This window comes from Acanthopagrus latus, chromosome 15 (genome assembly GCF_904848185.1).
Source record: "Acanthopagrus latus isolate v.2019 chromosome 15, fAcaLat1.1, whole genome shotgun sequence".
Classification (NCBI taxonomy): domain Eukaryota; kingdom Metazoa; phylum Chordata; class Actinopteri; order Spariformes; family Sparidae; genus Acanthopagrus; species Acanthopagrus latus.
Genome location: NC_051053.1, coordinates 1,957,238 through 1,969,952, shown reverse-complemented (window position 1 = coordinate 1,969,952; position 12,715 = coordinate 1,957,238). Strand labels below are relative to the sequence as shown.

The window sequence follows — 12,715 nt, the reverse complement described above, 5'->3', positions numbered from 1 at the left end:
TTTTGATGGCGGTTTATACTTGGATTTATTTGCTGCAGTGTATTGTTGTTGCGTGGTTGTTTCTGAGGATTCTAAAACTACGTAAGCTAGCAGTCCACAAACTTTATCTCTCGAGGGGGTGGTACTCGGTGTCAAGGTGTGTTAGACTATGGATTAAACTTACACCGGAATATCCCTTTAATAACAATCTGGTGTGTCCAAATGTGAAGAAGACAGAAGCCTCAACGTTAAGGTGTACAGAAAACCTACAAACACAGATCAGTTATTGTTGTTCAGGTCTCAACACCCACTGGAGCACAAGTTGGGGGTCATCAGAAAACTAAACCATCAGGCTGAGACCGTGCCCCCAAAGAAAGAGGGGAAGGAGAAGGAACAGGAGCACATCAGGGGAGCACTTAAAACCTGTGGCTACCCAAACTGGACCTTTGTCAAAACCGCTAAAAGATTCATATCAGACAGAGAGGGAGAGATGGAAAATCATTGTCCTTGTGTTACGGGAACATCTGAGAAACTCAGGAGCAGTGGCGGAGCCAGGACATTTTCTCTAGGGTGACCAGGATGGTTATGTGATCATTTTGGGGTGGCAATGTCTCACTAGAAAATATAGGGGTATTTAGGGTGTTGAGAGATGTGGTCTCATCAATGTACTGTGCCCCTTTAAATGAGTTTTGTTTTGTTGTGGCAACCGTGGATTTATGTTGATGAGGTATGCCGTGTGGTCATGTGACCCACCTGTTCTGTTGATTACCTGCAGCTGTACAGAATAAAACCCATGTGTGCCGTGATTGCGGTTATTCACACAAAGAGAGCTAACGTGTGCAGTGTGACGCGTTAAACGCTGTGTAAGAAAACTGTCATCATAGGGCACATAAACCACACACCTCCACAATATCGGGAATGCAGGTAATGGTGGAAAAGATAAAATAATATTCAGTGCATCTAACTTGTTTTCTTATTCCTGCAAGTAAAGTAATAAAGATGCGTACACTATACAAATGTATCACAATACACATACAACTGAGAGGACTTGGGAGATGCTCAGCTCAGCTTGTAGTGATCACTATAAGCTCATTCTCTCTGTGTATCAGGAATACACAGACATAATTTGAAAAACAGCTGTTTTTATTATAGCCTGATCAAGCTATATACACACACATGAATAATGGCCAGCAAAATGGGCCAACATCAGGATCCAACAAGAAACAAATTGAGATTTGATTACAGTCGTAGGCATACAAGGTTTAAGGGCTACTGTACAAATGCACAAAACAGTTGTTGTTGTTACATTTTGTTGATGGTCTGGAATGCTGTTAGAATAAAACTAATAATTATTGGTTATCCACTTAAAATTACAAAGAGAAATATTTTAGCTCTGTATGAAAACCCTCTGACCAGGCTGTTTCAGCTGGCAGAGAAAGAACCCTAACAGTATCCCTCAGTCAAAAGTTCAGCCTGCTGTTCATGCTCAGTCACAGTGTAACTCTGTGGCAGGTAGAGACACACCAGTCAATCACACAGCACACATCGGATGTTATGTTACAATCACCTTCGATTCGATTCAGAAAATCCTATGAATCTATTCAGGCAAGCAGCGGCCCCCGACCACCCGCTGTCCCTCGCTGGATGCCTCTCGGTCCCCACCTCCAGCAGCTGGAAGCGCCTCACCCACGACCTCGCTCGAGGATCGGAGGATGATGCGCCGTGGAAACAGCGTCGGAGCTGCGGAGGTGGGTAGCCAATTTCTGACGCACCGCTCTTTCAGAGCACCGCTCTTTAAACTCCCAGCGCAGCCGGTCTCACCCTGGCTCTGCACGCCAGAACGTAGTGACAGCTGTGATGCGGTGGTTGCATGGGTGGTTGGGGTCAGGCCAGGGTGGCCAATAGGGCGGCCACGATTTAGTGTGATATGGCCACGGCCACCCTCTGCCACCCCACCCCTCCACCATTGCTCAGGAGGATCTTCAATAAACATCATGTCCCTGTTCACTTCAAACCTACTGAATGCTGAGGCAGAAAGTTGTCCAAGGATGAAACACCCACAGAGTAATGTAGTTTATGCTGTTCAGTGCAGCCAGGACTGCACAGATTTGATCATTGCAGAGACAAAACAACATCTCCATAAAGGAATGGTGCAACACAGGAGGGCCAACTCCTCAGGTCTGTAACCCTAACCCTAACCCTAACTGTTGAGGTAGAAAGTTGCTAATTCTCAGAAGAATTTTAGAGTCGGCGTGAAGAATCAAATATCTTTAATACATGCAGCATAGAGAGAAGACCTGAAGTGTTCTCTGCAGACTTCCAAATGTTTCCGATTTAAATACAACAAAACAGAGTTTTCAATTTCCCATATTCCTCCCTTTTGACACGAACTGTCAACACAGTTCTGGGAATTACATTCAAAATTAAAATAGAACAAAACCATTAACAACAACAACAACAACAACAACAACTTGTGTACAGAATCTTATGTCAATTTATCTTGCTATTTATCTTGCTGTATATATTTTATACTATTTTTATCTTTTCTTTTTCTTATCTTTTTATTTTTTTGTATCATTTTTTAATCTATTTTTTTTATACTTGTTTTTATTTTATATTTATTTGTCAAACTAAGTTGCTATCCATGTTTCATAGTTTATGAAACAATGACAATAAACATCTATTCTATTCTATTCTATTCTATTCTATTCTATTCTATTCTATTCTACTTGGATCAGAGCAAGGGTCACAAATCTTCCACACACAGCAACTGTATAATATTTGACATGTCTTCTGGCTCTGCTTCCACTTCCTCAGACACTGCTGGTTGCCCTCCCTCCCGACGACCATCTTGGCTTTGCCCTTGACCCCGGGGTCGTCCTCTGTGACGTGATGTGCTTGGGTCTGGCATGTACACATAATCAGAGTCAACAATGCTCTCATTGTGGAAACTCTTACAAGGAAAAAATCATATTATAATGAATCCAATTAAATATTCTCCTTTGTGAATCACTGAGGGTAACAGAAGAAAAAAATGTAGCAGACCCCCCACTAAACTACGGAGCCCCAGACATGACACGATAAAAAAAATAATAATTGTGGCCACAGTATAGCTATAGCTATGTGTGCATGAAATACTACTTCATGGCCACAAAATACTAAGTTGTGGCCACAAAATACTAATTCGTGGCCACGAAGAAGTATAATGTGCACACCAAACACTAATTAATAATGTTAATATCATTCCTGGACAGCTCGGTAAGCAAATCGAGTGCACCTTCTCTAGAAACCGCAATAGTCTACATGATGTCCTTAAGGTGAGTGTCTTATCTTATTCTGTTCTGGTCAATATGTTGTTGTCCTGCATTTAGACAGCACACATGTGCGCACATTATTCCTACTTCGTGGCCTTCGTGCACATGTTATAGCTATATTGTGGCCGCAATTTAAGTTGTTTTTTTTACCATGTCATATCTGGTGCTCCGTTGCCTGTTGTTGCCAGCTAACTAGCAATAAGTTACAAATCAAAATACATTTTCAAAACAATTTCTGAACATTAGCAAAGCTAGCTTGACAGCTTTCAGTAATAGCAATAGCTATGTTGGGTGTTTACCTTGAGTATGATAATAACAGTTATTTACTTACAGGTGAATGAGACACAAGGTAGCTACTTGTAGTTAGATGTAATGAAAAAGATGCACTGATGGACTCTTCCTGCCACAGCTTGTTAGGACCTGCATCTCCATCTGTCCCCATATTCGGCTGTTGTCAGGCAGTGCATGTTCATGGTTTGGGGGAAGTGGCTTAAAGCTTGGGTAGGTAATTCTGTTCAAAAGTTTTTTCTATCACATTTGTATAACATTTCTTCACATCCTGACAGCATTCAAAATATTAAATGATTTGAAAAGAAAAAAACAGATACAATCCATGGTCTCTGGCAGCGACAGGGCAGTAAAGACTTCATCTAATCAGGTTAACCGGCCTGTTAATACTGTATGGACTGAATGCCTGTCAATCAATCTTCCTTACCTGACCTGACCACCCCGCCCACCCTGTGCTGTCTCCCAATCACTCACTGCACCTGACCTGGGTCTATTAAACACACTGGAGGTATGGCGGACTGTTAATGAGAAGAATGGCAGACAAACTACGGCCACACTTCTCATCACCAGCAGCACCTACAGCAGCTTACACTGCTGAACAAAGAAAGAAAAGAAAGACTGAACTGTTTACCAAAAAAAGAAGTTAAACAGCAAGAAGTAAAACGAGTGTCAACATCATTGATGGCGACAATAGATGGAGTTGAAGATCTTAACACAGACACCATGGTAGCTGTGTTACTGTTGGACAGGTAATGAGCTGATTTGTTTTTGTTGCAGAAATGTCTTATTACTCTGCATTATGTAGTAAACATAGTTAACATTAGCTCCTTATGTTGCTGTCATTTGTATTCACCCAATACTAATGTTAGCAGTTTGAAGCTAACGATTAGCTTGCTAGCTAGCTTAAATAACAGCATACTGCCACATATGAGACGTATTTACTGTTTACACACAGGCCAACATTTACACGTACTGTGGATCTAATCCATATAGCAGTGTTTACACGTGCACTGCTACCCTGAGAAGTTTGGATGAGCTGTATGTGAGGGGCAGACGAATTCTTGTGTGCTACACGTGTGAAAGGCCAAGTTCACTGTCCAGAGGTCCTGGGAAGATTGCATGTATCTGTGAATATAGTTTGCGATGTGTTTGTGAGCTGATGTTGTTAGACGGTACTTATGTGACGTTCCTTCATATAGCCTTTTAAACCAGATGTTTTACAAATGTGCTGATGTATACTATTTCTGTGTCCTATAGTTATAAGAGATATAATGTAAATGGGATTTTATTATTTATCTTAATTAAGAATTATCCTGATAATCATTCATTATTATTGATAGCCAATTTTAACCCCAAATTTCCTTCCATTTATGTGACATGAAACACTGCAACACTTCAGGGTGGCAGCCGATCTGTCCAACAATCCCAAAGTGAGTTTGAAAAGTGTCATAAATAAACTTTTCTTAAAAATAGTACCTTCAAAGCTTGACAGAAGTTTGCTGCTGATTACATGGTCAAAGAAAAAACCCTCTGGAGGAAAACTCAGATGAAACAAAAATTGAGTTGTTTGTCACAATGACCAGCAATATGTTTGGAGGCAAGGTGAGACCTTTAACTCAAAGATCACCATAACTACTGTCAAGGATGGTAGTGGTAGTATTATGATGAGTGGTATTTTTGCAGCCATTGGATCTGGTGTTCTCAAGAAAGTAAATGGAATAATAAAGATGAAAAAGTTGTGGAATATAGGAAGCGAACAACTTCTGTCTTTGCTTTATCAGTCGTTTATTCACCAAGAACAAAAAGACTCTCCAACAGATGGAAAACCACAGTCACCTAGCCCCTCCCAACTCTGCTGCCATGGTTACTCACTCACAACTCTTTGTTGCCATGGTTATTCACTGACACTTACTAGGGGGCCTTGCCACAGTCACTCTCGCCAAAATGCAACCTAGGCTTTTGCTGCGAATGTATATGAGTCAAACCTTCATGTAAAGGCATAATTACAATGAAAGAGGCACTTTTAAGATTTACCATATTTATGTTTTTGGGTCAAACTCATTTTAAATGGAAGTACATGGGGCAAATTAGAGATAGCATCAAAATCGCTATTTTTAAAACACTAAGAAGGCTCGACACAACATGAAACTTTGCTCGTGGTATCATCAGGGTGGTCTCTAGAGAAGATTGTTTGTGTACGCAGTTTATTTAAAAGAAATTTTTTGAACATTCTTAAAAGACCAATAAATCTTAAAAGTGCCTCTTTCATCGTAATTATGCTTTTACACGAATGTTTGACTCATAAACATTCACAACAAAAGCCTAGGTTGCATTTTGGCGAGAGTTTCACTTTAAGCTCCACATTACTTGCTTGTCTCTATCCCAACGAGCTCCTAGTAAGGAATTTGTCTGTTCTCATAAAAAATATATTAAAAATGGAGCTGGGGGGCGCCGCATAGCTCAGTTGGTAGCGCGCGCGACCCATGAGCCGAGGCTCTGCAGCGGACCTGGGTTCGACCCCTGGCCCGGGTCCCTTTGCTGCGTGTCACTCCCTGTCTCTTACCCTGTTTCCTGTCAAACTCTTCATCTGCACTATCAATAAAGCCAGAAAAAGGCCAAAAAAATACTTTAAAAAAAAAAAAAAAATGGAGCTGGGACCCACTCACCTTAAATTTTTACTAGTTTATGAATTATGTTAATTTCTATAAATCCAGCATAGTCCAGCTCCACCCAACCTGAGCAGAGATCTAATTATTAATGATGATCGTAAACGCTGGTGTGAAAGTTCAAAGTATTTCATATAAGCATAATTTAGGGCTCATAATCAATGCATTAAATAATAATCTTTAGATTAGATTAGGCTTTTTTGTCAAAAAAGGGGGAAAGTTACTTGTTACAACAGCTTGAGATGAAACAGTACAGGAAAAAGAATCAGAAAAAATATGCATAAAGATAAATAGAAAACAAAAAGAAAATTGGCAGGTTTTTTTCCTTTGAGGCCAGACATTTTTTTCCTTGTTCAGCCTCTCTGTCCAGTCTCTGCTTTTCAGAGAAAGGCATTTGCATCATTCATTGAATTCACATGCTCAACTGTTGATGCGTTACCGCACCTTTAGTGCTCTAATTTAAAAAGAGATGCAGGATGTAGTCATGCCATGGTATACTGATCTCCAGATGATGAAACTAGATGTAAGCCCAGTACTGATGTAGGGATTTGTAATGCATGAATCAGTCCTGTTAACTGTCTTCCATGAGCAGTTAAAGGTACAAGCACTCCCCCTGCTGTATAAAGGGCACAAACAGCAGAAATCAGCCACTGCCCTTACTCTCTTTTAGCTTCCTGTGGTTTTTGCCTGTTCCAGCAGTGAGCACTACTTAATAACCAGACTGATGACTTTGTGAATTATTTTGATTTCATTTAGTTATTTTGTTTTTGAATAGATATATAACTTCATCCCAAATGCATTGATGTGTTTCTGTGGGTCTATACTCTGAACCAGGGTACAGGTTACATGTTAGCCAATGGAAGGTGAGCTCCAACAGCCTAGGGTCTAAGCTCTCATGAAGGCAGCTAAATCATATATCTGTGGGGGCAGTGTGCGAAATACCTGTCAATATTTTGGGGGGCGCCCCATCTCCCAAATGTTGCACAATACTGATCTAAATTTTTTCAATATGCAATAGGCATGTAACATTACAATATTTCATGGATGCAAGCCAAGACAATCAGTCTATAGCCTACATGACAAGACACACACACACACACACACACACACACACACACACACACACTTAACAATGTTTGACAATCCGATATGCTATAGCAGTGTTTCCCATAGATTTTATTTGTAGCAGCGGTGCTCTGAGTTGGTAACCTAGCAACACAAGGGGGGTCCGGGGCAGGTCCCCCCACAAGAAAATTTTGAAAAATAACCCTTTAAATGGTGACTTCTGGTGAGATTTTTTGGGAAAAAAAAAAAAACAACAACTTTTCAGAATTTCAGAATCAGAATCTAAGACATGAGACAACATAGTGTAAGTTGACATTTCTGCTTGAAAATATGTTAACTTCTTGAGCATTAGAGAAATGTTTTACCATTATTTTCTTTATTATTACATGATTTTTATGGAAACAGAATCTGTTTCAGAAGTTACTGGGTCGACAAGGAAGATGTTGAGAAAAAAATCATAATTTCTGCATATTATTATATTGTATTAATATATTTGTACTTAGTAATTTAATGATGGTCTGTAAATCAGTTTCCAGCAAATCAGGGCGAGGCTCTGGGAGGTGAGCTAACCGTCCTCCTACAGCTAACACTGGGCAAACCTCTTTCCATTTGCCCAACTGTTTTGTTGTCCTACCAGCCGGCAAGTCACTTGTGCTAGCAGCAGTAGCAGCTATAGTTACCTCAGCACCTGCTGCATCTTCGGAGCACATGGCCTCAACCATTCCCAGCTTCAGAGGAAGTGTGCCCCACAGGTTCCTTGTCTCTGAAGTCAGGAGAGTTCTTGAATTCAGTGGGAGTTAGGTCCACAGGGCGTCCCTCTGCTGCTCCTCTTGCAGAGAAATGCCTCTTTTCACTTTTCAGTTGCCTGGTGATGAAATATTCCCTCTTTTCATCCAGGTTGAAAAGAGCAGGGTGCACATCAAATGGAGATCTTGGATTACAGTTTGTGTCTTTGAGTTGTCTTTCCTTGGAAGGTACTGGTTCTGACAGGGCCAAGACTCTTGTTTCATGATTAGATTGCCCCTTTTTTCTTGGTCTGTTGACAGTTTGCTTCAGGAGCTCTTCTGACTCAGCAACAGGTCCAAATCCAGAGGTCAGTTATAGATCATGGTGTAGCGGTCCACATGGACCATCTTTGCCACTGGTTGGACCATGTACAGGAAAGTAATGGCGCGTCTGACCACTATGTGAATGCAGGCTCTGATATGCCAGCCAACTTGGGTTTCCCCCTAATTTGAATGTTCCCACAAGGAAGCGGTCACCTGCCTCAAGGCTGGAATCAACAACTCCTTTGTCCAAGTTGTGGCGTTTGGCTGTCTACGAGGCATTTTCAGTGGTAACTTGGTAGCTTTCTTCTAGGCACCCTTTTAAATCATGTACATACTGGGAGTGTGATCTCAGTAGACTGTTGGAAGGTAGACCAAATGCTAAGTCAGTGTGGTCGGTGTGGTCCTCACCTCTTGGTTACCAGCGATCAGGAAACACTCTTTAATGGTGCAAGATTAAAATCTGGCCTTTGGTCACTGAGAAGTTTTTCAGGAAAACCATAGTGCACAGCAAAGTTTTTCCATAAACACTTTGCCACAGTCTTAGCCTTCTGATTTCCAGTTGGTTTAGCGACTATAAATCAATAGTGTACTAATGTATGTAAGTATGTAAGCACTAATATGTCTTTTGTGTTGTTCCGGTCTGTCTGCAAGGAGAGAAAATCCATGTGACCAATTCCAAGGGTCAACTGGTACTGATGTTTAACAAGGTGGCTGCTCTCTCAGGCTCATCTCAGCTTTCTGGCTTCTTGCTAACATGCTGATGCTAAACTTTCATGGAACCCTCTCATGAGCGTGTTAATGTCACTGCTTGATGACTCTGAGCTTGAGGTGTAGACAACTGGGCTTGAAGCTTTGCAAACTTCTGCTTCAATGTTTTAATTGCTGTCACTTCGGGATGTTCATTATTAGTTTTGTGAGCTGTCTCCATATCAGCTGCTTTGGTTGAATGTCAGGTTAACAACACAACTTGCAGACAAGTGTAAGAGCTCTTCCAATCAACCATTACACAGTGGACAACAAAATACAGCACTCAGTGCGAATCAGTGCACCATTGCTTGTCATTTTAGCGTATTACTGTACATAGCTTTCATGCCAGTGCCATTTGTTGTCAAACTTGCCTGCTTGCAAAGAATTGGATCCAGAATCAAAGATGCTTTGATGCAAATTTGATTGATTCCATTGATCTTTTTTTCAAAACTGTGCGCTGAAAACTGAAATACTGTAAATATTTCACAAAAGACATGTAATACAAAATAAAATCTGTTAGAGTATAAGAAATTAAGAAAATTAAAATTAAGTATATTACACTAAAGTATAAAAATCTATTACTGTAGAGTATAAGAAATAGCCACTATTGATACTCATCCACATCACATTCAATATCCTCTCTTGTAATGCACTGAGGGAAGAATCTTCTTGCATTCCTCATCCAACCTTGACATTCCTCTGCATTTCTTGGGCAGCCGGAGTCATTGCATTCATCAAGGGCATCTGCTCATAGGGACAGTGATCATGAACCCTCCACCTACAAGCACTGAAGAACTCATCTATTTATCTACTGGAAATTTCTTGGACCCAGAAATTGTGTTCCCTATAAACTTTTATGATGATCTAAGAGTTGCATGTTGGGCAATGTGCATAATTGGCTAATTAAGGGGAGACACTATAGGTGAAGAATAGGGACATATTTTTAACTAATGTATATCACCATGAAACTTCCCCAGTTCAATTGTTTTTTTGTATTATGAGTTTTCTGTAATTGTATGTTTAAATATGCAAATGCGGCATTCACCCCCCCCTCCCCCCCACACACCCCAATACTATCCCTGTCCCCACTCTCTGCTTCTTCAGACTTCCACTACTAATTTGTATCCTCATCATTTTGGTAGTTTCAAAGAAGAAAATGAAAGAAAGGTTTGTTTCAAGTAGAACATATTTTCATAGATCCCTCATAGTAAATTTAACCAAAATCATTAAACTGCAGGATGATGCAGGATAATGAAATGTTCAAATTAAGGAGATGATATAAAATGATTTTCATTTAATAATCAGTTGTGTAACGCTTCATTTGACCATTTTTGGAGATTCATCAACACTCATGAGTGAGGGGGTACTCACATTATGACAAAAAGGCTCAGGGGGTACACAAGACAAAAAAGGGATTTTGTTGCTTGTCTAGAAAAGTAGACCTCACATACAATCCCACAAATCCCAAGCCCGGCTCAATCCCACCACAAATGCCTCCAAATGCTATCAAGGACCTCTTCATTAAACTTTGTTAAAGAAGCAAAACAATACAATAATTCATTGGCGATGGCAAGCATTGGCATTAGAGAAGTTGCTATTCCTGGCTTCAACCCATGCCTATGAACACAAGGGAAAGTTTATCATTACATTGCTAGTCCCCTTCCTGAACGGGGTCAAATACCCCTCTTTGCCCAGATCTACTTCCATGATCCTGCCCATGAAGTGGAATTCTGCTGTACTCATTCCTCAAACAGTGGGCTGAATGAAGAATAGGCTATATGCCAACTGTTGTGGTGATGTACTTCCGCTTAAAGGTCAGCCAGCGTGAACACTTCCGGTGGCCATCCTCTTTGTTTTGGTAGGTAGTGGCTAAGCTGGTCAACTCGATGATGAAAAAGTTTAAATATCAGCGATTGTCTGGTACGACAGCTGAGCACTGTTGTGTGCCATTGTGCCAGGCATCTAGCAAGTATGTACTTTGTTCACTTTTCCTGCCAATGAGGAGGTAAGGCAAAAGTGGATAGTTGCGATCCGCAGGGACAAATTTATGATCACTGCTCACACCTGGGTGTGTAGCATGCATTTTAAACCAGAAGGCATCCGTGAGCCAGCATCAGAAACCGCATGACGTCTGTTGAAAAGGGGATCTGTCCCAGAGTTATTTGAGTGGAACAATTTCTCCCTTCCACTTCCACGGCCAGGGGTTTGTGAAAGAAGGCAGAGACCGCTGCCAGAGGATGACAGCGTGGCTAACGCACCTGACCATGCAGTGGAAGATGTCTCAATGTACCATGACTACGTGTCGGCTCCAAACCCAGCGGTCGTCAATTTGATGCTGGAGGAAAATGTTTCTCTCCAGGAGGAAATTCGCCAGCTACGAGGACAGGTCCAGAGCCTTATGCTGGCAGCAGTTCGGCATCCACCGTTTTGCTGCCTCGGACAAAGACATTAGTTTCTTTACTAGGTAAGTAAGTGGGGATAATGCATAACAACACAGACTATATGTTTGGGATGACACATGATTAATTAGCTCAATATTGAAATTCTATTGTGAACATGGATTATACAGTGCTAAGTGCTAATTTGTATTGCAGGAGTGCCCATAATAAAGTGCTGGATTGCTGGGCAAAAATGCCTGTATAAAGTGCTAAGTTATGTACAGCTGTATTTTATCACAGAATGCCCGGTCGAAATAAAGTGCAGGATTATATAGTAAATTGCTGAATTGTATTGCAGAGATGCCCATAATAAAGTGCTGGGCAGTATTGCAAGAAATGCTTGTATAAAGTACTGAATTGTTTTGCAGAAATATCCTAATAAAGTGCTAATAAGTGCAAGATTCTATTGCAGAATGCCCATATTAAAGTGCATCAAGCATACAATAGACAACATATTAAAATACAACAAGCATACAACAAACGGACAGAGAAGTATATAAATTTAAGTATGACCATGTTGACAAATCTGGTGTTACGGTTTGCGTTGGATTAGGACCCAAATGCACAACTCGACTCTGGTTAACAGTGTAACAATAGTTTTTGATTGTTCAAACGGAGGTGCAAAAACAAGTGCGAGTGAAGGGATGTGCAAAGTGCCAGGGTCCTGGCGGGGTAGGCGAAGTCACCGGTGAGTGCGTGGAGGTGAGCGTCGGTAACAGGCAGGTCCACCGGCAGGCAAGGAGAAGGCAAAGCTCGAGTCTGTACAGCGAGCACAGCAATCTAAGGTGAGGTGCAAAAACACAAAGAAATTAGTTTCAACAGCTAGGCACAGAGAACAAGGCCAAAAAATACAAGGGAGCCAAGATTCAAACAATCACGTTGACTGATGAAACGATCTGGCGATGAGCAGGAGAGAAACCAGTGGTTTTATGGGAGACTTGATTGCAGAGTGAATTCACCTGGCGCTGCCTGTGGAGAAGAAGCCACGCCCACATGCACACACACAGTACAGATTGGGGGGAGAGACACAGGAGGAATGATACAGACAGGGACACAACAGGGCTGCCATGATGAAATCATGCCATCTGGTTTTCAAATAGCCACACTTTAAGATGTTTGGAGAATGATGCGATGGTTGGTTGTTGGTAGTACCATGTATGTAAAGTGCA

General features: G+C 41.2%; 1 long non-coding RNA gene across 1 annotated transcript; it reads right to left on the bottom strand.

The window, feature by feature from the left end:
• Positions 1-10,675: 10,675 nt before the first annotated feature.
• LOC119033776 lies at positions 10,676-12,501 on the bottom strand. The gene is made up of 2 exons (XR_005079367.1): positions 12,425-12,501; positions 10,676-12,326 (listed from the first exon to the last, which is right to left on the bottom strand). It is a non-coding gene; the product is annotated as an uncharacterized LOC119033776 (long non-coding RNA).
• Positions 12,502-12,715: the final 214 nt, after the last annotated feature.